The sequence below is a fragment of the Phoca vitulina genome, unplaced genomic scaffold (genome assembly GCF_004348235.1).
Source record: "Phoca vitulina isolate PV1807 unplaced genomic scaffold, GSC_HSeal_1.0 scaffold8, whole genome shotgun sequence".
Classification (NCBI taxonomy): domain Eukaryota; kingdom Metazoa; phylum Chordata; class Mammalia; order Carnivora; family Phocidae; genus Phoca; species Phoca vitulina.
This window is the reverse complement of record NW_022589711.1, coordinates 78,726,902-78,752,554: the sequence shown is the minus strand read 5'-3', so window position 1 is coordinate 78,752,554 and position 25,653 is coordinate 78,726,902. Positions and strand designations below refer to the sequence as shown.

Genomic DNA, 25,653 nt, shown 5'->3' with positions numbered 1-25,653 from the left:
CCACATACTGGCTGTGTGACCTTGGTCCAGTTACTTAATTGTTCTGGGTCTCAATTTCCTCACCTGTAAAATGGAGACAATAATCCCTACTGTTTAGGGTTGCTGGAAGGATTAGCAGAAATGCAAGCAAAACATCAATTCAAAGATTTGCATATGGAGGAAGGACATAGATAGGAAGATAGAATCTAACTGGAGAAAGCCTTCCCTTCTTCCCTCCCACCCTTCCTTTTATTTACTGAAAATAATTATTGACATGCTGGTAATTGCACTAGAAACTGGAGATTCTATGGTGACAGTCATCATTGCCCTTGAGGATTATAATTCAACTGAGTATATTCCACCAATCTACATTAGAGATAATATTTACCATATATAACAGGTAGCTAAAGTGAAAATCAGAAGGTTAATGACTGGATGGACTGTAGAGTTCCCCTAGACCAAATTACTCATTTTAAAGAAAAGGACCAAGTCTATGGGGCTGAAATCAAATTGATATTAAATTGGTTGACATTGAAATTGGTTTGTCAAACCAAATTGAAGTGACTGGACCAGGTAGAGAACACCCGGTATCTTGGCAGTTGACACTGGATGAATGAAGTGAAAATTCCAGTGAAGGTTTTCTGTGGTCTTAAAAGACTTAAAGTTGAGCAAGGACAATGGACTCAGGTGTGTAGGATATCTGGAAGACCTCAGCCCCTACCCTCTGTTTCCCCAGACTCTTTCCTGAATTCCTACCCTTCAGATGCTCCTCTGACCAAATGAGGATCTGGATGCCTATTTATTGCAAATGTTACTGGGAACTAGCAAAAATTAAGGTTCTTGTTAGTGATGCACATCTTAGCATGGCTTTACCCATGCTACGGTATGCAAAATAATAAATTGTTTTGTTATTATTATTGGAGAAACTCTGATAATTGGCTTTACCCATGGCTTGACCCAACTTGGTAAAGCAGAGTTTTACCAAGCAGAGGGGAGGAAGTGGGAGAAGGATTATTAGAGTCCTGGGAGACTCAGGAAGAGACTGAATCCTGAAGGGAATCCAGCGAATGAACAAGGACACTGGGGCCCTGGAAAATAGTAAGGGCTTGGAAGTCCCCTAAGAAGTTATCTTATAACTGATTGGAGAGTAAGTGACTATTTTTTATTTCTGAATGTCACTGCCCTTTTATCAACAGGTGATGATTTTTTTCCCCCTCACTCGATTTGTGTACAGTGAGGAAGGAGATAAAGTTGCACCTCTTCTCCCAGAATGAATGGAGAGGACCTGGGACTTATGACCCACATTACTCAGGGGCAGGACTTTGTTCTGGTCTGTATGGACAAGAAAGAATACATAGAGCAACAAGAAAACCCCATGTGTTCCCATGGACCCATGTGTATGAGTCATGAAACGAGAGCATTGCGAAGGGAACGTGCAGGGAAGGAATGAAAAAGAGAGGCTGGGCTTGCTCAGGAAGTTCTGTGTTGTTGTTTTCTGTCCATGAGAACAGGAGTGGCAGGAGGTTAGGCAACTGCAATGAGGGGGAAGCAACAGGTGGTTTGGCAGGCTGGAATTGACTTTGTGGACATTGCAGAGGCTTGATCTTGCAGCCCTCCTCCACCTAAAGAAGGTACTCCAAATTACCGGATTTTCTCAGTGTGGGATCTCCCTTTCTAAACATTAGCTAAAAATGAATCTTCCCTCTTGTGGGGAAAAAAACCCTAACACATGTTGGGTTTTGGGTTAAATTTTGGGTTAAATTTACTTCTAAAATGTCAGAATCTGGGGCTGAGGAGAAAAGTCAGAAAGATCTGCAATGATTTTGAGTTAATTCCTTTCCAACTTATTTAGAACTTTGCGTCAGTCACTTAGCTTTTCCGTGTGTGTGTGTGTGTGTGTGTGTGTGCACGCTTCATATTTGGAACCTGAAAATCTGAGATGTGAAAAAAGTGTCCTGCCTGCTGCAGAGAGAGATGCTGTATCTAAAAAGAGACCGTGTCTGTACTCAGAAGTAGCTTTCTTTGGAAAGAAGTCAGTACTTTTTACTCAGGTTCAAGCCTCCCTTTGATTAAGTAATTCATTTTTATTTTTCTTAAAGATGTTATTTATTTATTTGTCAGAGTGAGAGAGCACAAACAGGGGAAGCAGCAGGCAGAGGGAGAAGCAGGCTCCCTGCTGAGCAAGGAGCCTGATGTGGGACTAGATCCCAGGACCCTGGGATCATGACCTGAGCCGAAGGCAGACACTTAACTGACTGAGTCACCCAGGGGTCCCTAAGTAATTCATTTTTAAAAGGAGCAGAGTGATTTCCTCCCAAAGAGTACTGTTTGACAAGGGGGATAAAAAAGTAAATTTAAAGTGGAGAAGACTGATTAGCACTACCTCAGCCAGTGGATCAAGGCCAAGATCAATAGCGATAAATGATGTTGATGGTATGTATCCATGATATCATGGCATGAAAATGGCATTTTACCTCTGTGGTCTTCCCCTAAATAACCCACAACCTCAGTGTAATCATGAGAAAAAACATCAGACAAAATTCCAACAGTGCAGCATCCTGCAAAATACCTGATCAGTACTCTTTAAAACTCTCAAGGTCATCAGAAGCAAGCAAAATGTGAAAACCTGTCACAGCTCAAAGGAGCCAATGGAAACATGACAACTAGATGTAATGTGTTATCCTGGATGGAATCCTGGAATAGAAAAAAAGGATATTAGGTAAAAGCAAAGGAAATATGAGTAAAGTATTGGCTTTACTTAATAGCATATCAACATTGGCTCATTAATTGTAATACTAATGTAAGGTCTTAATAGGAGAAACTGAGTGCAGGGTATGTGGAAACTCTCTGTACTATCTTCTCAATTTTTCTGTAAGTCTAAAGCTGTTCTAAACAATAAAGTCTATTAATTTTTTGAAAGCAAAATAATAATTAGGAAAGTCTTGAAAGGTCCAGAGTTATCCCTATTCTAAACTCCAATGAACTAAACTCTGCTCTTCTGGGAACATCTTGCTAATAACTCTGAACATAGTTAAATAATACCCTTTCATAAAGGAATGGCTTTCAAACATTTTTAAACAGAATAGAGAGGGAAAGTACATTTGCATTGTGATCCAGAGTACACACACACACACACACACACATAGCTCTATAACTGAAACAAACATCTCTCACAGTATTACTCTACAGTGCATGCTACTTTCTTTTCTATTCTGTTCTTTTTGATTTAATTCTACTGCATTCTATGTTATTCTCTTTGGTCATTAAAAAATATCCCAGTTGTGAGCTACACCAATTATAACCTACAGTTGGAAACACCCTGCTTTAAGGCTTAACTCAAGTGCCAGCTTCTCTAAGATGCCTCTGCACTGGCCAATATGGCAGCCACTAGTCACATGGGGCAATTTAAATATTTAGTGCTCAGTAGCCACGTGCAGCTCATGGCTACCATATTGGACAGCATGGATACAGAACATTTCTGTTATGGCAGCAAATTTTATTGGGCAGTGCTGTGGATTCTCTCCATATCTTGCTTGGACTAATGAAATAGCCTACAAACTTATCTCCTTTCACCTTACAATCTTCCATCCTGATGCTGGAATTAACTTCCTAAAATCACAGATTCATTTCTTTGCTTGAAACCCTTCAATGGCTCTCCATTTCCTATGATATGAAATATTCCTTTTAAGGCCCCTCACGATTTCATTTTTCTCCCTCTCCAGCAGCATCTCTGAACTCTCCCGCTAAATTCCATTCACTCTTAAGCTTCCATGCTTTTGTTCATCTTTTTTTTTTTTTCTAGAAATGTTCCTGTGCCCTTTCTCTTCTAGATAAAATCCTGTTCACTTTCAAGACCTAGCTCCTATCTTCTCTCTTCTACGAAACATTTTCAGGAAACTACCCTTCCTGAGGAAAATATATTGCTTTTGTTTATGTGTTTTAATTGGAACAACGTTTCAGCACTTATACCGTATTATAATTAGCCATGTAAAGTTTCTTCACTAGACTAGGAGGTCTTTGAGAACTGGGAATATGCCCCAGTCATCTCTTTATCCCCAGTGCCTGGAATGTGGGATACTTGCATGCTGGCTGGTGAGCTGGTTGGCTAGCTGGCTGGCTGGCTGACTGAACTGTAAGTGGGGTGAGGGCAGGGAACACACTTGTACTTATTTAATATTTCCATGGCACAGTGTGGGCTACATAAAAGGTACTTATGAATTCTCATTGTCTGCTTTCAGGCAATGAGTTTTAGGCAGATTGTTTTTTGCAAATTCAGTACAATCTGTCTTTTTGTAGGAAGGAAAGAAGCTGGTACTAAATTTTTTTCAATGTAACACATGCTTTTTTTTTTTCTCATACTGTTTAAAGTTCATGGACTCTGTGGGGAATAAAAAAACAAACACTTGTGAAGTGGTTTTAAAGCCCATTAAAATGGCTTTTACAAGTGCTTACTCTAGGTGAGTAATAATTTAAGATTGGTAGGTAGAAAAATTGTTCTAATAGAGAAAAATCCCAGGATGGGAACATCTGGAGACCTTAATTGTATTGTAGCTTACTCTTTTCTATTCATTCATCCATTCATGCATTTTGCTTCATATTCCTGAATAAGTTCCAAAATCTTCTGGGTCCCAGCCTCTTTATGTAAAATGAAGATAATCATAACTGCCTCCAAGTGTCTCAGTGATGCGGTAGGGAATGTAGGGGTAGGTTGTGAGCTCTTTAGAAGTCATAGTCATGGTCCTAGTAGTGTTTGTTGTTGTTTCTTGTGGATTGGTACAACTTTAAACTGCAAGATTTTTCCTAAGTTAATAGAGTCAAAGAGTCTTTGTCAAATAACGGTTACCTATAACGGAGTGCTGTGTATATTTTATAGGAAAAAAACCCTCAACCCTTATTTGTGTTCGCTAGTTGAATTGTCTAGTAATGTTTTTGAAAAAATAAAACAACACGTGTATATAGCGATTACCACAAACCACTACTTGAAAGGCATTGCAATCTCTAAGCACATTTTCAAATGTGTCTTGGGCAGGGCAACCACATACCTTTGTGTGAGCTGTGCCCTGCGCAACCTTACGTAATAGTTCTTGTCTTGGGGACCTAATTGCAAGTTGCTGCTTTACGTGAACACAGTTTGATTCACAAAGATACAAAGTTCCTATGATTAATGGCAAAACTTCATATTGTGTCTATGTCAGAATCAGGCATAATAGCAGTTTATTGGTTTCCCACTTTCCAGATATCTTGCTCTAAGTTTTCTGTGGATGACTCCAGTGTTTTTTTGTGCCTCACAGAAAGTTCCATCCTTGCTTCACATTTTCCTGTGAATTTCCGTACATCTTAGAATACTCTCCAGCCATCCTTTGGCAACCAATGCCTCATGCTGATACCCAGGTTAATATTAGCAGTCAGACGAGAAGTGATGGATTTGAATAATTCTAGGCTCCTCGGAGAGGAAGAAACAAACAATTGTAAGTCAAAGCATGTTACTGCTTTGGGCAACTAAGTTACTCTAAATTGTCTAATCCTGTACTTAGAAATGAGTTACTGAAATAATGTACTAAAAGGAAAAACTCTCACCAACAATTTAGCCAAGTTGTTGTTGGTACAGTGTTGGTTTGAATTATATGCAAGAGCAGAGTGTCTTTGTGGCTATCTGAACTGACCTGATTGCCTCCAATTGTCATTGACACTAACAAAAGCAGAACAAGAGAAAACATGTATTTCCAGCCCAATTATTTATTGAGACTGCTGGGCAACATGGCATGTGTTGAATAACTGTAATTTCAAAGTAATCCTTATTGTTTGGCATATTCTGACAGATTCCAGAGGGATTTATGAATTAAAGACTTCTGCCCAGGAAAGAAAATTTGGAATTTGACTTTAACAGAAAATTTCATAATAGTTTAAGAAATACTAAGTTCACATTAGATCAGTCTCTATGTTGTGTAGCTATCAAAAAGAAGATAAATATTTTGAAACTAAAAAAGAGCAGTAAGTACATTCGTGTTGAGTAGATGTTATGAATAGGAAGAGAAATTTGTAACAAGTGGGATGATATATTTTGTGTTGTTCCTGGTGTCCTTTCATTTACTCATATAGAAAAGAGCCAAGTTCCCCTGTTTATTTCTGCCCAAACTGGAGTGGAGAGTAGAATTTCTGAGCCAAGCTTTTAGCTAGAATGTCATTTCTTAGGATGAACCTCTTTATTACTATTTTTTAAAAATTTTTTATTAACATATAATGTATTATTTGTTTCAGGGGTACAGGTCTGTGATTCAACAGTCTTACACAATTCACAGCGCTCACCATAGCACATACCCTCCCCAATGTCCATCACCCAGCCACCCCATCCCTCCCACCCCCCACCACTCCAGCAACCCTCAGTTTGTTTCCTGAGATTAAGAGTCTTTATTACTATTTTATTAAAGAAGAAGAAACCGGGGCACCTGGGTGGCTCAGTCGTTAAGCATCTGCCTTTGGCTCAGGTCCGAATCTCACGGTCCTGGGATCGAGCTCCACATTGGGCTCCCTGCTCAGCGCAGAGTCTACTTCTCCCTCTCCTTTTCCCCTCCCCCTACTCGTGCTTGCTCTCTCTCTCTTAAATAAATAAATGAAATCTTAAATAAAACAGTCTGAACAATATATATTTTTTGTTATTAAAAGTCATTGAGATTCTCAATTTGTAGTGGGGCATGACTAGCTGAGCAAAATTACATAGATGTACCATCCAAAGCTGAGTAAATAAATAACCCCAAATGTCTTCAAATAATAATTCTGAGGTCCCAGTGGGGTTCCCTTTCTCTTGACTTTTAGGATACAAGAGGAAAATCAGGAACTGCCAAACTACAAATAACCTTCTGAGAGGAGGGATGACATGTTTACGTGTATTCCTGGCATCAGTGAAAGTCAGTATACAGAATACATACAGTACTTGGGGGAATTGTAAATTCTATGATATGCTTATTTGGTTTTGACAGTGATGTGAAAAATGGGGTTTATAAGACTCTGGTACCCAGAGCACTTAAAAAGAAGTAAGAGTGGAAAAGTGGTTAAATTGTCTGGCCGAAACTTTTCTACTGTCATTACAGAGCCCTTTCTAGGCAACTGTATTCCATGCACATCATAACAGTTCTGCTTTGTGTTTTCTTCCCCAGCTCTTGGCCATCAAACCCACAATTTTTTTTTTTTTTAAGATTTTATTTATTTGACAGAGAGAGACACAGCGAGAGAGGGAACACAAGCAATGGGAGTGGGAGAGGGAGAAGCAGGCTTCCCACGGAGTAGCGAGCCCGATGTGGGGCTCGATGTGGGGCTTGATCCCAGGACCCTGGGACCATGACCTGAGCTGAAGGCAGACACTTAACAACTGAGCCACCCAGGCACCCCAAACCCACAATTCGGTAAAGGAACTATGTGCTTACTGTTTGTTTCTAAGGACTCTGTTTTCTTAGGAGCTAGAATTCTGACCATGAAAAATTAAACCTTTATCTCATCCTATCTATTGTCATTATATTTGATATGTGTTCAGAAACAGAAAACTTATTTCTAAGAAACAATCTGAGGCCGAAGAAGGTGAGTTACTGCAACACTGATCTGTCACAATCATACCTGCTGAGCACTTGCTCCCAGAGTTCTGTCAATGGAAATCTGTTTGATAGGCAGGCAGCTGGTCAATCAAGACACTTCCAATAGTATGTCCTAACAGTAGTTTTCTTTGCAAATTTATTTTTTTGATAACATTGAATATTTGCTCATAAAACTTTTTTGTTTTTGTTTATTATCTGTCCTTCCTCCTCTTTCTCATTCTTCTGGTTTGTTTTTTACTTCTTATTACACTGTTTGGAATGCTTCCAGTGATGAGTTCAGTGTTTTTCTTATTTTGGTGACAACAACACTGAACTCTCATAGGCGTGATTTTTGTGACAGTAGTAATACGGTCTGTTGCTTTTTCACTGCCCTCAACTGAGCTGCTTCTGTGTCTCAGTTATTATTGCTTTTAGGCAAATGACTAGAAATCTAGGCTGACTCCAAGGGTCATGGAGATAGACATAGCATTGTTGAGATGTTTTCTCTGTCAACCCTCAGATCTGGGGGCATTTCCCTACGGGGTTGGTTGGCATTCTAGGTCAGCTAGTTTCTGGCATAGGGAATTTAGGAGTAAGAGGAGGAGGGGGGAAAGGAAAGACAGGTGTTTATAGAGTTATGTCAAAACAGGTTGTTGCTTTTAGGCAATTAAATTACTCTAAATCTTATGATTTTGTACTTAAAATTGAGTTACTTAAATGATATACTAAAAGAAAAAAGTCTCATTGACCATTTAGTCAAGTGGATTTTTCATTCTCCTGGTAAGAACTGTGTAGACATATTATTACTGGCTTCATTCTCTTTCACCTGCTCCCAAGTGCATGGCTACCTTGCATGATTCTAGTGAAAAGTGGACAAGTGCTAAGCTCGAGGCCTGTTCTTTTAAATGGGTAACAATTGTTTGTTTACCAAGAATTTTATTGATTTTCAAGTAAATGTGAGAAGGCTAATGGCAACTGGGTATATTAAGAAAAATATTTTCAGCCGGCAGATTTTATAACCAATTTAACTATAGGTGTAAATTGGGTGAGATAAAATGTTCTTTTCCCTCTTGGAATAAATGTGGGCTTGTTGGTCAAGAATACCAGAGGGAATCTCCCAAGACATAAGCATATTTAAATTAAGATTTCATAGTAGGTTGAATGGTGGATCCCAAAGAGATATGTCCACATCTTGGACCTTGTGAATGTGGCCTTATTTGGGAAAAGGGTCTTTGTAGCTATAATTAAGTTATGAATCCCAGCAGAGGAGGTGCAGAGGAAAAATTCCCCGTAAAGCCTTTGGAGGGAATGTGGTCCAGCTAACACATTGATTTCAGACTTCTAGCCTCCAGAGCTATCAGAGAATACATTTGTTTTGTTTTAAGCCATCCATGTTGTCATAGTTTGTTACACCAGCCCTAGAAAACAAATTCAGATCTCTTTAAAAACACTAGAATTTTGGGATGCCTGGGTGGCTCAGTCGGTTGAGCCTCTACGTTCGGCTCAGGTCATGATCTCAGGGTCCTGGGATCTAGTCCGTATCAGGCTCCTTGCTCAGCGAGGAGCCTGCTTCTCCCTCTGCCTGCAGCTCCCCCTGCTTGTGCTCGCTCTCTCTCTCTCTCACAAATAGATGAATAAAATCTTTTTAAAAAACCCAAAAAACATGAGGGGCGCCTGGGTGGCTCAGTCGTTAAGTGTCTGCCTTCAGCTCAGGTCATGATCCCAGGGTCCTGGGATCGAGCCCTGCACTGGGCTCCCTGCTTGGCGGGAAGCCTGCTTCTCCCTCTCCCACTCCCCCTGCTTGTGTTCCCTCTCTCGCTGTGTCTCTCTCTGTCAAATAAATAAATAAAATCTTTAAAAAAATAAAAAATACAGAAAAAACATCAGACTTTTATAATGTGAAATTCTCTTCAGAGAACAGAAAAAACGTTTATTAAGTACCACTGTGGCAGGCACTGGCTAGATGCTTAACTTAAGTGACTTCTATTTTAAGGATGAAAAAACTGGGGGCAAAAGTTTCACAGTGACCGAATGTGGAGCTGGGTGAGAATCTCACCGAGAGACTGGGTGTGGTGAGTAGTGATGAGCTCTGGCCCTGGATCACATCTGGGTTTAACCCTGGCCAAGTGACTCAACCGCTCTGACTCAGTTTCCTCAAGTGGGAATTAGGAATCATAACAGAACTTCATTCATAAGATTTCTGGGAAGATTAAAAAGTGTAAGGTATTTACAATAATACATATGAAGAGCTAAATGAATATTAACTATTATGATTACTACATAGTGTTTTATATACTACATTACTTACACTGCACACTCTATTAATATTACTAATCATTGCCTTAGCTATGAATACCAGGTATAGATTAAAGGAGCATGAGCTCATCTTTAAGACAAGGCATCTGAACTTTATCTGTTATTCAATTAGAGGCCACTTTTAGAGATATTCTTCTTTAGTATGTTTATTCAATTCTGGTGTGGCTGTCATCAAGGAGATAAAAAATACATCATTTTAAAGACGAGAAAACTAGGGGCACCTGGGTGGCTCAGTGGGGCGCCTGGGTGGCTCAGTTGTTAAGCGTCTGCCTTCGGCTCAGGTCATGATCCCAGGGTCCTGGGATGGAGCCCCACATCCGGCTCCCTGCTCTGCGGGAAGCTTGCTTCTCCCTCTCCCCCCCGCCCCCCCGCTTGTGTTCCTGCTCTCACTATCTCTCTCTCTCTCTGTCAGATAAATAAATAAAATCTTTAAAAAAATAAATAAAGACAAGAAAACTGAAGTGCATTAACTTTTTGCACTTTGCTTATTGCCAAAAGCCAAAGCGGAAACAACAGTGGGATTCGGTCCTAGGATTCTCTCACTCCGAGCGTCGTTTCTATCGCCACACTGGCCCTCCTATGAGACTGCTGCACAAATGCTAAGTGTCCCATGAGTGGTTTTGAATTAGTAAAATCAGGCCTCGTTATCAATAACTTTAAAGTAATATAGGAGCTTCCCAAACTATTTTAAAATGAAGACATTTTTGCCAACCATTTCAGAACCATAAATCTCTTAAAACATTGTGGCAAAGGGAAGGATTAAGAAACAATCAATTTAGAAGATAAATCTATTTCTTTTTGCCTCCACCCCTACTCTTTTCCCCATTTCCCATAGATTTCATCAAAGCGGTCAGGCAATTAGTGGTAATCTAGGTTTTTTTTTTTTTCATTTTACTTCCTTTTCTTACTTTCTTAAAAATAAAAGAAACAGAACGAAAATGAAGGTCCTATTATAAGCACGAATCATCCTCACTTTCACTGCTAACATTTTTGAAAGAAAAATGTTTTCATTTTATCATATTTCTCAATTTGTCCCATCCAGTTAATTAAATACTTATTAAAACATTTAGTACTCTCTTGAATCAAAGGTCTTCCAAGATAAGATGCCACTACATTTAAATAAAAGATGAACATGCTGAAACAGAAGACGCCTTTAACCAGCAGACCCATAAATAAGAATTATGCAGTCCTGACCCTGGCACTCGTACTGGGCTTGGTCAGAGGTTCTTAACCTGCGGGCCAAGCACTCGGTGGTGGTGCACATCTAGAAACCCCTTGAGATGTTAGCAAATTTTGCATAAACCTTTTTCTGCACACACTTCAAAGGAGCCTGTGATGTCTGTAAGCTAAGCTGTTTCAAGGCCTCATTGCTAAAGCTAATTGCCACATTTTATTCCTTTGTATCATCTTAAATGTCATTATAATATCAAGGATATAATGTTTGTTGGTTGCTTAAGTGAGAACCAGAAGACCCATGTTGTTGAAGATGTCATCTTGTCATCAAAAGGGTCAGATTTCTAAAAGTGAGACTCCATGATATAATCAGAAGAATTTACCTGCCGAGGAGGGTCCAGAGCCGGGTTCTTGTCCTTGTGCCTCTGTGGAATGATCCTGTGTGGGTTACTCCTCTTCTCTGGGTTGCTGTTTCTTCATCTGTGAAATAAAGGTTTGAATTAACCCAAAGTTGCCTTCAAACTTCAAAACAATTCTGTTCCATGTAAAAGATTATGCATTCTCTTAAATGGATATCTCCCACAAAATTCTAGAATGTATTACAAAAACAAGGTATGGCAAGCTAGCCATATTTTTAAAATTGTTTTCAGAGAAAGTTACAGTTTGAAAACATGCCATTGGCTTAGTCACTTCCGAATGTCCCTGGGGGACGATGAGGTGCCACCTTACCGTCTATAGCAGGTTGAGGGGACGCCCCGAGTGGGACAGAGACAAGGCTAAGGGTCTTGCACCTCATTTCTATCAGAACAGCCAGCTTTTAATCTGCTTTATATGGTGGGTTTTACGTGAGATTTTGTTTGTAGAAAATGTTGTGGTTTTTTTTTTTTTTTTTTTTGAAAATGTTTTTTGATTTTAATTAGTCTCTTTTGATATCCATGGTGGGGAGAAAAAGGAAAAAGAGATTAGGTTAATCTTTTTTTAATCTGTTTAAAAATCTGTTTTTGAAAAGGCACTGGAAACAGAAGCCCTAAGGCTTTTTCCTATTTTGACATTTATTAGCTGTGTCACATTAGGCAAGTCAGATAGTCTTTCTGAATTTTTGTCCTCACATATAATGATAATAGTATCTGATTAACAGGGTGGTTGTAAGAATCAAATGAAATGTTTGTGCAAGTGCTTCGTAATTGGTAAAGCATCAAGTCAGGGAGTGGGTCTTTAGTGGTGAGGCCCACAGGTCTGCATTTTGTCCTGACCATGGTAGCATTTTTGTCCATCTGAATTAAATCATAGAAATTATGCATGATCAAATTTACAGATAAGCCCAAGTTATGGGGTGGAGTTATAAAAGACTTAGCAGGTTACAGGGTTCCAAGCATGGTAAAACTTAGGAGGAAATATAAAATCTTGTTCTTCAATTCAAAAAGTTAACTGTCCAAGGGTCAGATGGGAGAAAATGTGGCCAATGATCAGTTCAAGTAAAAAAGACTAAAGAATTTAATTTGACTTCAAGTTCATTACGAGCCGTTAGTGTTGTGAAATGTTGGGCAAATAAATAAGTGATGTAATTGTCTCAGTCCATTTGGGCTGTTATAACAGAATACCACCAACTGGGTAGCTTATAAGCAATAGTAATTTATTTCTTGCAGTTCTGGAGACTAAGAAGTCCAAGATCAAGGTGACAGCATCACTATCCTTCTGGTGAAGGCCCTCTTCCTGGTTCATAGCCGGCACCCTCTACTGTGTCCTCGCGTGGTGGAAGGGGCAAGAGATCTCTTTGGAGCCTCTTTATAGGAACACTAATCCCATTCATAGGGGGCTCCATCTTCATCACCTAAGCACCTCCTGAAGACCCCCACCTCTTTCTAATCCCTTTGGGGGTTCAGATTCAACATGGATTTTGGGAGGATACATTCAGACCACAGTGCCAGTATTCTTCTGTATTTATAGGAGTACTGTGCCACAGGTGACAAAAGGGGGCTACAGCCCTTGGCTTTGATTAGCATCCTTCTTCCAGCTGTTAAAAACAGTTACTCCAGCAGGTTGAGAGCACATCCAAAGGAAGCTAAATAGAGAAAAGTCTGGAAGGTTTTCTTTTTCTTTTTTTTTTAATTAACATATAATGTATTATTTGTCTCAGAGGTACAGGTCTGTGATTCATCAGTCTTACACAATTCACAGCGCTCACCATAGCACACACCCTCCCCAGTGTCCATCACCCAGCCACCCCATCTTCCCACCCCCCTCCCCTCCAGCAACCCTCAGTTTGTTTCCTGAGATGAAGAGTCTCTTATGGTTGGTCTCCCAGGTCTGGAAAGTTTTCAAGGGCAATGTTGAGAGAAGATTTGAGGAGAGAAACGTGTCGTGGAGGTCTTAAAAGATCTGAAAGGTTTTAAATGACGTTACAGGCAGTCATGGAGGTGAAGGTTTGGAATTTATTGTTTTCAGAGGTGAATCTCAGGGAAAACTTTAAATAATAAGAGCTATCTAAAGGGAAAGCGATTGCCTAGTTGAAGTAGTGAGATTTCCATTAGGGAAACTGTTCAAGCAGAGACTGGACCACACCTCCCGAGGGTTGCTATCAATCAGCAGGAAGGCTTTAAGAAGAAATTACTAAGATTTCATCAAATCTGAGATCCTATTTCTACAACAGAATTCAATATCCCACTGGAGAATGATTCGCTTCATTAAATTTTGGGGGGCTGTAATAAAAGTGTGGATTTTGAAATTGGCAAACTGGAGTGATATTCAGGATGCTGTTTAACCTCCGGGGACATCAGTTATGTTGTCAGTAACAGAGATGATTATTTCTGTGTCGCTGTAAAGATGATACAGCACAACATTGGTGAAGGATGCTTAATGGTGCCTGGTCCTAGTAAAGGGCTCAGAGAGTAAAGTTTATCACAATTATATTTTGTTCCTCTTATTTTCTACATGCATTTTATTTCTTCTCCTAAGAGATTCCTTTCAGGTGACTACTGAACCCTTTAGAGACATATGGTGTAAGTGGGTAAAATGGTGACTTCCGTGAGCCTAGGAGAAAGCATTCACTCCAAAGGTCATAGGGGTACCATATCACCTCTTTTGTGTTTGCATCAAATGTTTGTTTTCTCCTAAATGGAGGAAACCTGTGGAACAACTTCTTTGTCCTAAATTATAACCTGATTTTCCTGCCCATCAAAACCAGAACTAGGCCAACCTGATTGATTTTTTTTCTTTGCTGAAAATTTTAGGCAATAAAACATCTTATTAAAAATTTAAGGACCAAGATCTCCCTTGTGGAGTAGAGGAAGTATCTAGAGCCTTGAGGAATAAAAAGAGTTGGTAACTGAAGAATTGGGGTCAGTTAGGTCTTCTTTCTAGGCCTAGTTTTTTTCCATCAATAGAGTGATCCTAAGCTAATTTTACTTACAAATGACTTCCCAGTTGATGAGTTAGTAAAGGAGAAGCAGTTTACTATTCTTAGGGGAAGACGAAAGCCATGAGACTCCCCTGTGGTTGGGAGAGAGACCATGTGAATTCTGTTTGCCAGAAGCAGAGGGAAGAAGTGAGCATGCTGGGTTTCCATATGTTGGTCACAGGTTGGCGTTTGGTCTCATTCAGAAGGTGATAAGGAGTTGTCTGTGAGGAGGCGCTATGATAATTCTGACCAAAGGTCTCACACAAAATGAGGATTATTCAATTTTCAAAAGAAATGAAAAGGATACTATAACACTTTTAGGTTTAGATTAAGACTCCACTTCAAATAATTTTTTTTCCACTTTTCTTTCTTCTGCATCAGTGAACACTTATTGATGCCTAAGGGGCGTGACATTTTATGAGGCACGAGTGTGTTCCAGAATGGGGATGAGCTGGTACTTGGGCTATCTACAGGGGAGGGTGAGAGCACTAGAGGCTATTATTGCTCCAGAAAAGTTGCTTTGGACATGCCATCTTGAGCTTGTTTCCTCCTTTCTTTTTCTAGTCTGTTTAATTTTCTTGTTCAATATCCTACTTATATTAATTCCCAAATTCTCTTTTTAATCTTTGGAGGGCTTGAACTCAAAATAACACCTTTAGCTTGGAATTCCTAATTGACATCCTTTGATCTTACAATGCAGCTGAAAGAGCAGAGATGCAATATTTGAATAGCAAACTGTCCCCCAGGAAATTGCCATTCTATATTGGTAATAATAGCAGATAGTATTTATTGAACAACTTTTGTCCCAGAACTTTGCTAACCACTTTGTATGTTTACCTTATGTAGTTCACTTAATAACACTATAGTGGAGGCACTATTTCTATAACCATTTCACAAATAAGGAAACTTATTTTGGGGAATTTATTTTATTTTATTTATTTTTTAAAGATTATTTGAGAGAGCGAGAGAGAGAGAGAGAATGCAAGCCAGGGGTTGGGGGGAACAGAGAGAGAGGGAGAGAAGCAGACTCCCCGCTGAATGTGGAACCCAAGGCAGGGCTTGATCCCAGGACCCTGAGATCATGACCTGAGGCAAAATCACTGGACACTCAACTGACTGAGCCACCCAGGCGCCCCTGACATTGGGAATTTAAAAGCTGACCCAGAGTCTCACAACTAATGTAGAGTACACAACTCTTAACCACTCTGCCAGACTGCCTATCTATGCAAAGAGCTTTGATCTTAACCTGGCAAATCATTAATCTACCCACCCATCCATCCACTCAAATATTCATCAAACATGTGCTAGAGAGGGGCGCCTGGGAGTCTACTTGAGATTCTCTCCCTCCCTTTCCCTCTGACCCCACCCTGTGCTCCTCTCTCTCTCTCTCTCTTTCTCTCTCAAATAAATAAAGAAATCCTTAATTTAAAAAAATGTACTAGAGATGTAAACTATGACTAAGACTGACATGGGCACTCTCCTCTAGCCACTTTCTAGAGGGGAGAAAGGACAGTTACACTAGCATCCCCACACACTGTGATAGCGCTATGACAGGGAAGGGGGCAGGGAAGGAGGCTCTAACCCAGTCTGGAAGGGGGTGTCAGGACAGGCAGGTGGAAAAGTTCTTATCCTCATCACTGTGTGCTTCAACTTTTGTAGCAAAAGGCATATAATGTAACCTCTACAAAGAAAGGTCTTTGAAACAAGGTCTTCCTTTATGTTGTTCCCCCAGCACCTGGCACATAGTGACTGCTCAATTAACATCTGTAGAATAAATGAATTAGAATTCTAATACTCCATAATAACCCCATTATAACAGGGAATCTTTTGACTTATTTCTAACTGGACTCTGAACATGCTTAAATGCTTCTCCTCTAAGCCTGAAATAAATGCTCTTTTTTTTTTTTTTTAACTTAAAAACATCAAGTCCCTGATCCCTTTTAAGCCATTTTCTAAAAGCTCTATTCCAGGAGAACTGCCACATCCATTGTCTTTTCCTAGAACAATGTGTCCTCTGGTGTCTTTTAAAACAGGGGCCTTGGGGTGCCTGGGTGGCTCAGTCGTTAAGCGTCTGCCTTCAGCTCAGGTCATGGTCCCAGGGTCCTGGGGTCGAGCCCCACATCAAGCCCCACATCAGCCTCCCTGCTCAGCAGGAAGACTGCTTCTCCCTCTCCCACTCCCCGTTTGTGTTCCCTCTCTCACTGTGTCTCTCTGTCAAATAAATAAATAAAAATCTTTAAAACAGGGGCCTTGAGTAGAGATTCTGGGACAGTCCAGGAAAGTGGAGACTCTGGTTGCTTCCCCCCTCCTTTTTTGGGTGATCTGTGGGATTCCATGCTCTGTTCTCTAGTTCTGAAAACTTCGTTCTCCCTTCACCTTTCCAAGATGACCTGGAAAGTTTTCTTCCCCTCATCCTCTCCCCAACCCTCTCACTCTTCAAAAAAGATGTAAACTTTGGGAAAGCAGTTCTTAATTATTTACCACACGGTCCTCCGGCGGACCACAAGAATCCAGGGCAAAGCAAGAGAGAAAGGCAAAAGAAAACCGAAACCCCAGGCTAATGATTTCCCTCAACAAGAATTTTTGTTATCATAAGGTGGTGTTTTATTTAGGTTATGGTTCTTTGGAGCAGGTGTTAAACTATGTCTTCCTTGGGGCTGCGTTAAGACTTGTATTTTCCTTAATGAGACAGCAGCAAATCCAAGGGAGCAAAATAATGCTGATGGGAAGGGGACACCGAGACTCCTGAGGGGAGAAGTTCACTTGGAGCTAGTCATCCTCACGGTCCATCTCAGAGACACGGAGCCAGGTTTGTACACGATCTTTACATTATCTAATTACATAATTTTACTTCCTAGCATGATGCCACAGTTTAAAACTATACCTCATTCCCTTCCCTGCTTAATTTTTTCTCCAGAGCCCTTATCTCCTATCATATACTGTAATTCACTTAATAATAACAATAATAATAATAATAATAATAATAATAATTTTTTAAATCATTCTTTAAATGGCTGATGTCCCCTCTAGAATTGAAGCTCCTCAAAGGAGCTTATTTTATTACTCATTCAGGGCCTAGAGCTGTTCTGGCACAAGATAGGTGCACAATAAATATCTATTGGATAAATGAATTATTAATCCCGATCAAAGCAATATTAATAAATAATAACTGTGATCAAGTTTTTTTTTTTACGTGTATTTAATCTACAGACAACTGGTTGGACCTTTAAAATTATTTTGTATAAATCTTCTAATTGGATAAAATATGACAATAGGACCTTTACAAAAGCTTTGATGGTCAAAAGCCAAACGGAACCCATTTTCATCAGCGTGGTATGCTCTTCTAAACATATACATGGAAGGATAAGCCTGTGCTGATGAGAATAGAAACTCTTGTGTTTTCCTGACGCAGGCAGACTTACTTGAATCCCTAAGCTAAGGGTATGGTTAGGCTCATTGTACTCATAACTGTTGCTAGCGGCAAGTTTAGCTGCTGCTTACCAGCCCCATGGAACTCAGAGACTCACTAACTTTATATTCTTATTTCTGGACAAAGCACTATCATCCAATTCCATGTTTCTTGCTACAGGATCAGGCAGTTTATGGGAACTCAAACCACTAAGGTGACTAGAGGAGTATATGCATTATTTGAGAGCTCCTCTTGTATTGGAGACCGTCATAATCACAGGAGATGCTTTCTAGCAGCGCCATGTCGGTGTAGTCTGAAGACCATAGTGGTGGCTCCAGCTCTTCCTTCCCCCCCCCCCGCAAGACTCCTACTCCGGGGGCCCATCTAGTGGGAGTGAAACTGGGCTAATCTGAGTGGCAAAGTTCACTTTTGGTTGAGATTTAAGTAACCTCCTTCTCTCACACAGTGTGACCTCTTTCCACAACTGGTCTGAAGAACTGATAAAGGACTAGAGCTATCTAGAAGTGGGAGGAACAACTGGCCTCACAGGGCTTAAATTAATATGGCAAGTTGGCGAGTCCAAAAAGTTAGGGCATTTACAAGCCGATACTCTATAAGACTACATTAATGACACTTGATTACTTTCCTTATTTATTTATTTATTTATTTATTTATTTATTTATTTAAGAGAGAGAGAGAGAGTGAGTTCATGCCGGGGCAGGGGGGCATTGGGGGCAGAGGAAGAGAGGATCTTAAGCAGGCTCCACGCCCAGCATAAGCCCAACCCGGGGCTTGATTTCACGACCCTGAGATCATGATGCTGAGATCATGACCTGAGCCGAAATCAAGAGTGGGATGTTTAACCGACTGAGCCACCCAGGCGCCCCTACATTTGACGGATTTCTAAACAGAGGAAAGTTTGGGTGGGTGTGTAAACATGTGCAAATCACATAGCTATGTAACACCTGTGCCACTCTTGATTATTTCATATATTTCAATGTGGCCTTGGGGAAAAAGCCTCATGTAGGGACACCTGGGTGGCTCAGTCAGTTAGGCATCTGCCTTTGGCTCAGGTCATGGTACCGGGATCCTGGGATCAAGTCCTGTGTCGGGCTCCTTGCTTGGTGGGGAGCCTGCTTCTCCCTCTGTCTGCCACTCCCCTTGCTTGTGCTCTCTCTCTCTCTGACAAATGAATAAATAAAACCTTAAAAAAAAATTTTTTTTTTAAAAGCCTCATGTAAACCATTGGTCTAGTGGTATATGGGGATTCATGAACTCCAAGTTCTAAATCCGCCTGTTTTTTTTTTTTTTGGCCAATTTATTTTTAAAAACCAGCTTTATTAAGATATAATTCAGACATTGCAAGTACACAATTCAGTGGTCTTTAGTATACTCACAGTGATATAAACATCACCAGTCAACTTTAGACCATTTTCATCACCCCAACAAGACACTTGCATCTTTTAGTAGTCACTCCCCATTCCTCCCCAACTCCACCCTTTCTGTCTCTATAGGTTTGCCTATTGTAGATCTGTTATATACATGGAATCATATAATATATAGTCTTCTTCCGTTTAGCATGATCTTTTCAAGGTTCATCCATGTTGTAGCAAGTATCAGTACTTCATTCCTTTTTGTTGCTGAATAATATTCCATTTTTCTATTCTGTATCACATTTTATCTCTCCTTTTATCAGTTTTGACCACTTAGATTGCTTTCACTTTTTGGCTATTATGAGTAATGCTGCTGTGAACATTTGTGTACAAGTCATACATTTGTGTACATGGACATACATTCTCATTCTCTTGGATATATAGCTAGAAGTGGGATGGCTGGGTTATATGGTAACTCTGTTCAACTTTTTTTTTTTTAATTTATTTAGTTGAGAGAGAGAGAGAGAGAAAGAGAGAGTGCGTGTGAGCAGGGGGAGGGGGAGAAGTAGAGGGGGAGAGTCTCAAGCAGACTCCCTGCTGAGCTTGGAGACCGATTCGGGCTCCATCCCAGGACCCTGAGTTCATGACCTGAGCTGAAATCCAGTCAGATGCTTAACTGACTGAGCCACCCAGGCGCCCCTGCCACAGCAACTCACCATCTTATATTCCCACCACCAATGTATGATGATCCCAATTTCTCTACCTCCTTTCCAACAGTGTTATTATCTGTCTTTTTTATTATGGTCATTTTGGTTGGTGTGAAATGGTATCTTATGCTTTTGATCTTCATTTCCTTAATGACTACTGATAGTAAGTACTTTTTCATGTGTTGATTGGCCCTGTGTACATCTTCTTTGGAGAAATGGCTCTTCGATTCCCTTGCCCATTTTTGAATGGCTTATTTGTCTTTTAGATGTTGAATTTTTCTTCATATGCCTTAAGAATGGGGGTAGTTGGAGGAAGAGCCTGAGACCTCTTGCCTGCTGCTGCCTAGATGGAAGCTTCTACAACACAAAATGGGTGGTAAGATGCCAGTAGCCTGCTTTTCCCAGGGTTATACCATAGCCCTAGACTGGGATCTAAGCTGAGAGGGAGCCCTGTGTTCTTGGCTGCAGGCCCCGGGAATGGAGCACCATCCCCTAGCTGGAAGGGGGCAGGGAAGTGGGTTGTGGCTGAAATGCCTCACACTCCTGCTGTTCTTACTGAATTGCAGTAGTTTATCTTGAGTAAAGTTTTCTTCATTTGTTGTCTTTCCTCAGAACAATTTCCAGAGATGAATTAGTTCATCTGTAATTTTCACCAGTGGTTGTTTTGCTACAGAGTGGGTTCATGGAGTTCCTTACACAACCATTCTGGAAGTTGAGTTCCTTTTGAATAACTTTTAATGCAAATGTTGCATCTTTTATACTTGGTGGTAAAAGAGTTTATGCTGACATAGTAGATAGAGAATTATGAAGGACAGTTTTTACAAAAGTAAATTTTGTAAATTTATTAACAGTGGATGAAGAGAACTGATTGAAGTTGAGGCCTGGTTGACTTTTAACTTTATATCCAGTCAAATTCTAGAATGCTCATGCATTTGATTTGACAAACTATTCTTAATTTATTGTCATTAAATGGCTGAATAGAAATATTTGAATAATGAGGGTGACAGTGCATTTCATATGAGAGATTATTACTCTAGTAATCTATGCACAAAGCCATCAAAGCCCTGACAGTTATCAAAATAATCCCTGTTTTTGAAAGCATAGGAATAATTAAAATGTGAAAATCAAGTTACTAAAACCTCATTAGTTTTATGCATTAATCTAAAAAGTTCACAGGCAAAAATGACCATATATTTCTTAATTAATTCAAAAGAACGACCACACCACTACGTCTTTTAGAAAAACAACTTTCCCAATTTCCCTGATGAACCTGTTTGTAGTTTTAGGGCTAAGATTTACATTTAACAATTCCTCAAATTCTTTATTGAATCAGGAGCTGAACTCATCTATGTTAATTGCCAACCAGTCCAATGTCACTTTAGTTGAAACAAACATAGAACCTCTGCTCATATCTAAAACCCTCTCTTTCCATTCCTTTCCATTCCGTGGCAAAGTTCACTATTCCTTTCTCCTGGGGTTTAGAAGTCTGGTTACTTATGAATGATCACATAAGCATCTTTGAGAAAATACATACTGCTTCATAATCATGAGAAAATGTTAAAATGTATTCCTTGTTGGAAATTCTTCCCTTTTTGGGCAGTTGACTTGTGTGTACTATCGCCTAAAGTAGCTCTAGGGGCAAAAAGTATTATATAAGAACATAACACTAGAATATTTAAGAATGAAACCAAGCACCTCCCAAAGATATTTCCCTGAATAGTTACTGAACTACACAAAGATAAATACGAAAGTAATTCACAAAGTAATTTTCTCTTCTTTGGGCTGGGAAAGTTTCGTAATAAAGTTTGGCTTCTGTTGAGTGAAACCTCTTAGTTTCTAACTATGTTAGAAAGGCAACTGTGTTACTAAGGCAAATGGAAAAACCCATTCAATTCTTAAAATTTTAATGCAGTTAAATAATAAACTGATAAATTGCATTAAAGCTGGGATTAATTTTTCCCCTATAGAGACAGGAATTCTAACCTACTAAAGCTACTTTAGCGTTCAAGCATATATTTTGGAAGATGCTTACCTCCCGGTTGGGTGTATCTCCCTGCGGCTTAGGTGAGCACCCAGGCTTTGGCTCCTCCCCAGCTGCTGCGAGCTTCCCACTGCGCCGGGCGCCTCAGAGCCTCCTGGAGTTAGGTGTTCGGCCCCGCCCTCTGCACTATTGCTAAAACTCCAATTCTGCCAGACCGATTCCGGTGATTAATTATTGACAAAAGGAAAACACTCCCGCGCAAACTTGTGTCCAACCGCACTGCTCCCAGCGATTGCTTCCAGAGGAGAATGCCGGCTGCACCACTCCCCTCCCCCTTTGCTCTACGGTCCCAACTTCCCACACGCTGCCACTCTCTGTCCTGGGCGATCAGGCTCGTCCTCGGAGGAATGCAGCCCAGCGACTTCTACATTTTTTAAATTTGGTTTTCTGCAGCTCGTTAGCACTTCTCCGGGGACCAGCCTCTCAGGAGGGGGCGCTTTCCGGATGCAGGGGAAGCCGGGGCTCTGAGAGCAACCGAGGAGGCGAAGGCGTCGCTGTCACCTCCGGCTGCTGCAGTAAAACCCCGAGCCGCGGCGGGGATGGGGAGGAGGGGATAGGGAGGTGTCCTCCCCCTCGCTTGGGCTGGGAGCCCCGACACGACCAGAGGGGCACGTCCTTCGGTAGTGGTGGTGGGGGCGGGCAGATAAACGGGAGGCGCGAGGTGGGAGTTGGGGGCTTTAGCGGGAGCCAGCGTTAACCCGACCAGGGGAAGCCTGCGCCCCGCATCCATCCATCTGCAGACTTGGGCAAGGGGGCGAAGCTCGGCGGATGCTGAGCAGGACTGCGGTGTGAAACTCGGCAGCAGGCTGCGAAGTGAGCCCAGGGCTCCGGGCCGGGGCGGCAGTCGGCCGAGCAGGCATCCCCCTGCATTTGTTTGTCAAAAATCGAAGAAAGTAAACCCGTTTAGCGTCGGCAGCTGATTTTGGTGCCTTCGAACGCGCAAAAACGCCTCTCCCCGCCCCACTCCCTCCATCCTGCCCCCTTCCCTCCGCCCCTTGGCTGGGAGGTTAATCGTTGAAAAACTGGGCTCCCCCGGGGAAACAGACGGAAGGATCGTGCCCGGGGAACTTGTGTGTGCTCACTCACAAGTGGAGAGAATTAATCCCGGCCCGGACTGCGGCAGGAAAGCAAACTGGGAAGAGCGGGCTGGCAGGCGGCTCGGCTGTGCAGACCCGCGCGGCGCGGGCTCCCGCGGTTCCGGGGCCGGCGTGCCCAGCGCCGGCGCTCCGCTCTCAACGATCTTCCCGAGGAGGCGCAGGACCGCGAAGAGCATCTTCCCTGGAAACCCGCATCCAGAACACCATCGATCCCTTCTCTACCGAGCGCAGGATGCTGGTTGCGAGCGCAGAGGCCCTTGCGGATCCCGGCCCCGATATCTCCGCCACCGAGACGCTCTGCCCAAGACCCGGGGGCGCCCGGGGCCCAGAGCTTCTTGTGATTAATGAGCATTTGGGCAACTGCCAGTCAGCCCCCACTGCTGAAGGAGGAGGCACTGCACATGCTCGGCCAGGGCTGATGGTGCCGAAGCGCGAATTTGAGCTGCGGGCAGGTTTCTGCTCGTTTTCACCACACTCTTCCAGCAGGTTCCAAGCTGCGGGTGCCACGAAGAGGGAGACTTACGTTATTGAGAGGGATTTTCTCCTCGCAGGAGGGGGTGCGTCCCCAAAGGAAGCTGAAGGTGGTTGGGGCCAGGGAAGGGAGCCACTAGGAACGGAGGAGCAATTTGGAGCCTGTACTGGCCAGTTTTTACATCGTTATCTTTTCCTTCTCTGGAACTGTATCTAAATATGAGCAACCACGCCTAGTATTTTTTATTTCATTATCACTTTGTGTTGTTCACATTCCTTATCTCGCTGCCTCTCCTGACAAACCTTGTAATTTCGGCAGAGCAAGTAAGACCACACCATTGAGGCGTGGAAATAGATGAGGAAATAGAAAACCTGAAAAGTGACTTGTCCAGGGTCACCAAGCCCGTTGTGTGGTAGGACCAGTACTATTACACTAGTTTTTAGGTCTCGTTCTTCATTATCTAGTTCTCTTACTGGATCTTGCCAATCACCATGTGATTGTACATTTGTGGAACTATAGAAACAGGCCCCTTTTCTCTGTGCCAGAGATTTGTGAAATGGATAGAAGACCTTGCAATTACTTCAACTGGCGGTTGGGAGAAAGTGGTGCATTTGGCAGAAGCATCCAGACTATTAAAAAGGATCTTAAATGACATGTGTGTAATATAACCACACACAGATAAAAAGGATGTGTATCTTTTCACCTCCAAATGGAAAATAGATTTTTTTCTATCTAATCATAGAACATTCTCAAAACTTAACTAGATCATAAAATAAAGATCACATTTTTAAAAGACAGAAATCATACAGACCACATCATCTACTGAAGCACAATGAGGATAAAATTAACCAAAAAAACTTAACAAGAAAAATTCCTTCTCATTGATATACAACTGGAAATTTAAAAATGCTTTAAATCTAGATTAAAGAGAAGAACAAATGAGAAATTACAAAATCTTTAGAAATAGAAGAAAAAAAATCCTGCATAACAAAATCAGGAGAGTATTGAAAAGCAGAAATCATAAACCTTAAATGTATTTATTGCAAAATAATGTACAAACCAAGAAACTTAGAAAAAATTGCAAAAGATTTATATTAACTAGTAAAGATTAAGCAGAAATTAATGAAATAGAAAAGTAAAAATCCAGGAGAATTGATCAATAAAAGAAAAAACTTATTCATTGAAAAAAAATCAAGGAACAAAGACACAAGTAACATCAGGAAGGAAAGATGGAAGGAAAGATGGTATATAACCACAGATAAGGAGGATATTAAAAAAAAAAAAGTCTGGGACGCCTGGGTGGTTCAGATGGTTAAGCATCTGCCTTTAGCTCAGGTCATGATCCCAGGGTCCTGGGATCGAGCCCCACATTGGGCTCTGTGCTCAGCAGGGAGCCTGCTTCTCCCTCTGCCTGCCTGTCTGCCTACTTGTGATCTCTCTCTCTCTCTCTGTCAAATAAATAAATAAAATCTTTAAAAAAAAAAAGTCTCAAATGATGTTCTTTCGCCATGAAGAGGATTCTCCCTTTATGCTAACTACAAATTGTGAGATAAGAAATGGTTAAGACACACCACAGCTTATGGAAAGGGGAATAAGATTTAAAGAACCAGGCAGAATTGTTTAGAATATAATAGTATGAGAATCTAAAGTAATGATAATTGTATCAACTGAACATTTTGAACAAGGCCTTTTGTTGTCATTATCATAAAGCAGCTGTTGAATTCTTTAGGTATTCCAGCAAGCATGGAGTAGAAATCTTTTAGCAGTAGTAAAAGTTAAAAGTAATAGAAGAGTATATTCCCTTAGGTAACCTGGGAGGTTTGGGGACAAATATGGGAAGAGAATGGGATCACTTTGTAAAAGCTGTACCAATTGACCCAGAAAGGTTGTGTGGAATGTATCTGGAGTTCAGCATACCAGGAAGGAGAAAGGACCTGATGTGAGAATCCACTTAAAATAACCAGCTGTCAGTTACCTGATCTGGTATGCATCTGCTGAGAACCGTCTTACTCCTGGGGGAGCAAAATGAACAGTTTGAAATACGAGTTTTCTCAAGCTTCCAAACGTAACCAGGGTGTCCTGGTAGAAAAAGTTATGGACTTTGGGACAAAATCGCCCTGGGTT

General features: G+C 41.1%; 1 protein-coding gene across 4 annotated transcripts in view; it reads right to left on the bottom strand.

Annotated features, from left to right (window-relative positions):
• The window catches only part of SPTSSB (serine palmitoyltransferase small subunit B), a 30,222-nt gene extending 6,614 nt beyond the window's left edge, over positions 1-23,608 (bottom strand). For 2 of the 4 annotated variants that reach the window (XR_004299859.1, XM_032407289.1), the window contains exons 1-2: positions 21,952-22,904; positions 11,417-11,513 (exon numbers count right to left, since the gene is read on the bottom strand). The gene's annotated coding sequence lies outside the window, so the exon portion shown is untranslated. Of the gene's footprint in view, positions 1-2,548; positions 2,674-11,416; positions 11,514-21,951; positions 22,905-23,046 lie in introns of those variants that run through there. The other 2 variants (XR_004299858.1, XM_032407288.1) reach the window with 2 other exon arrangements.
• Between the last annotated feature and the right edge of the window lie 2,045 nt (positions 23,609-25,653).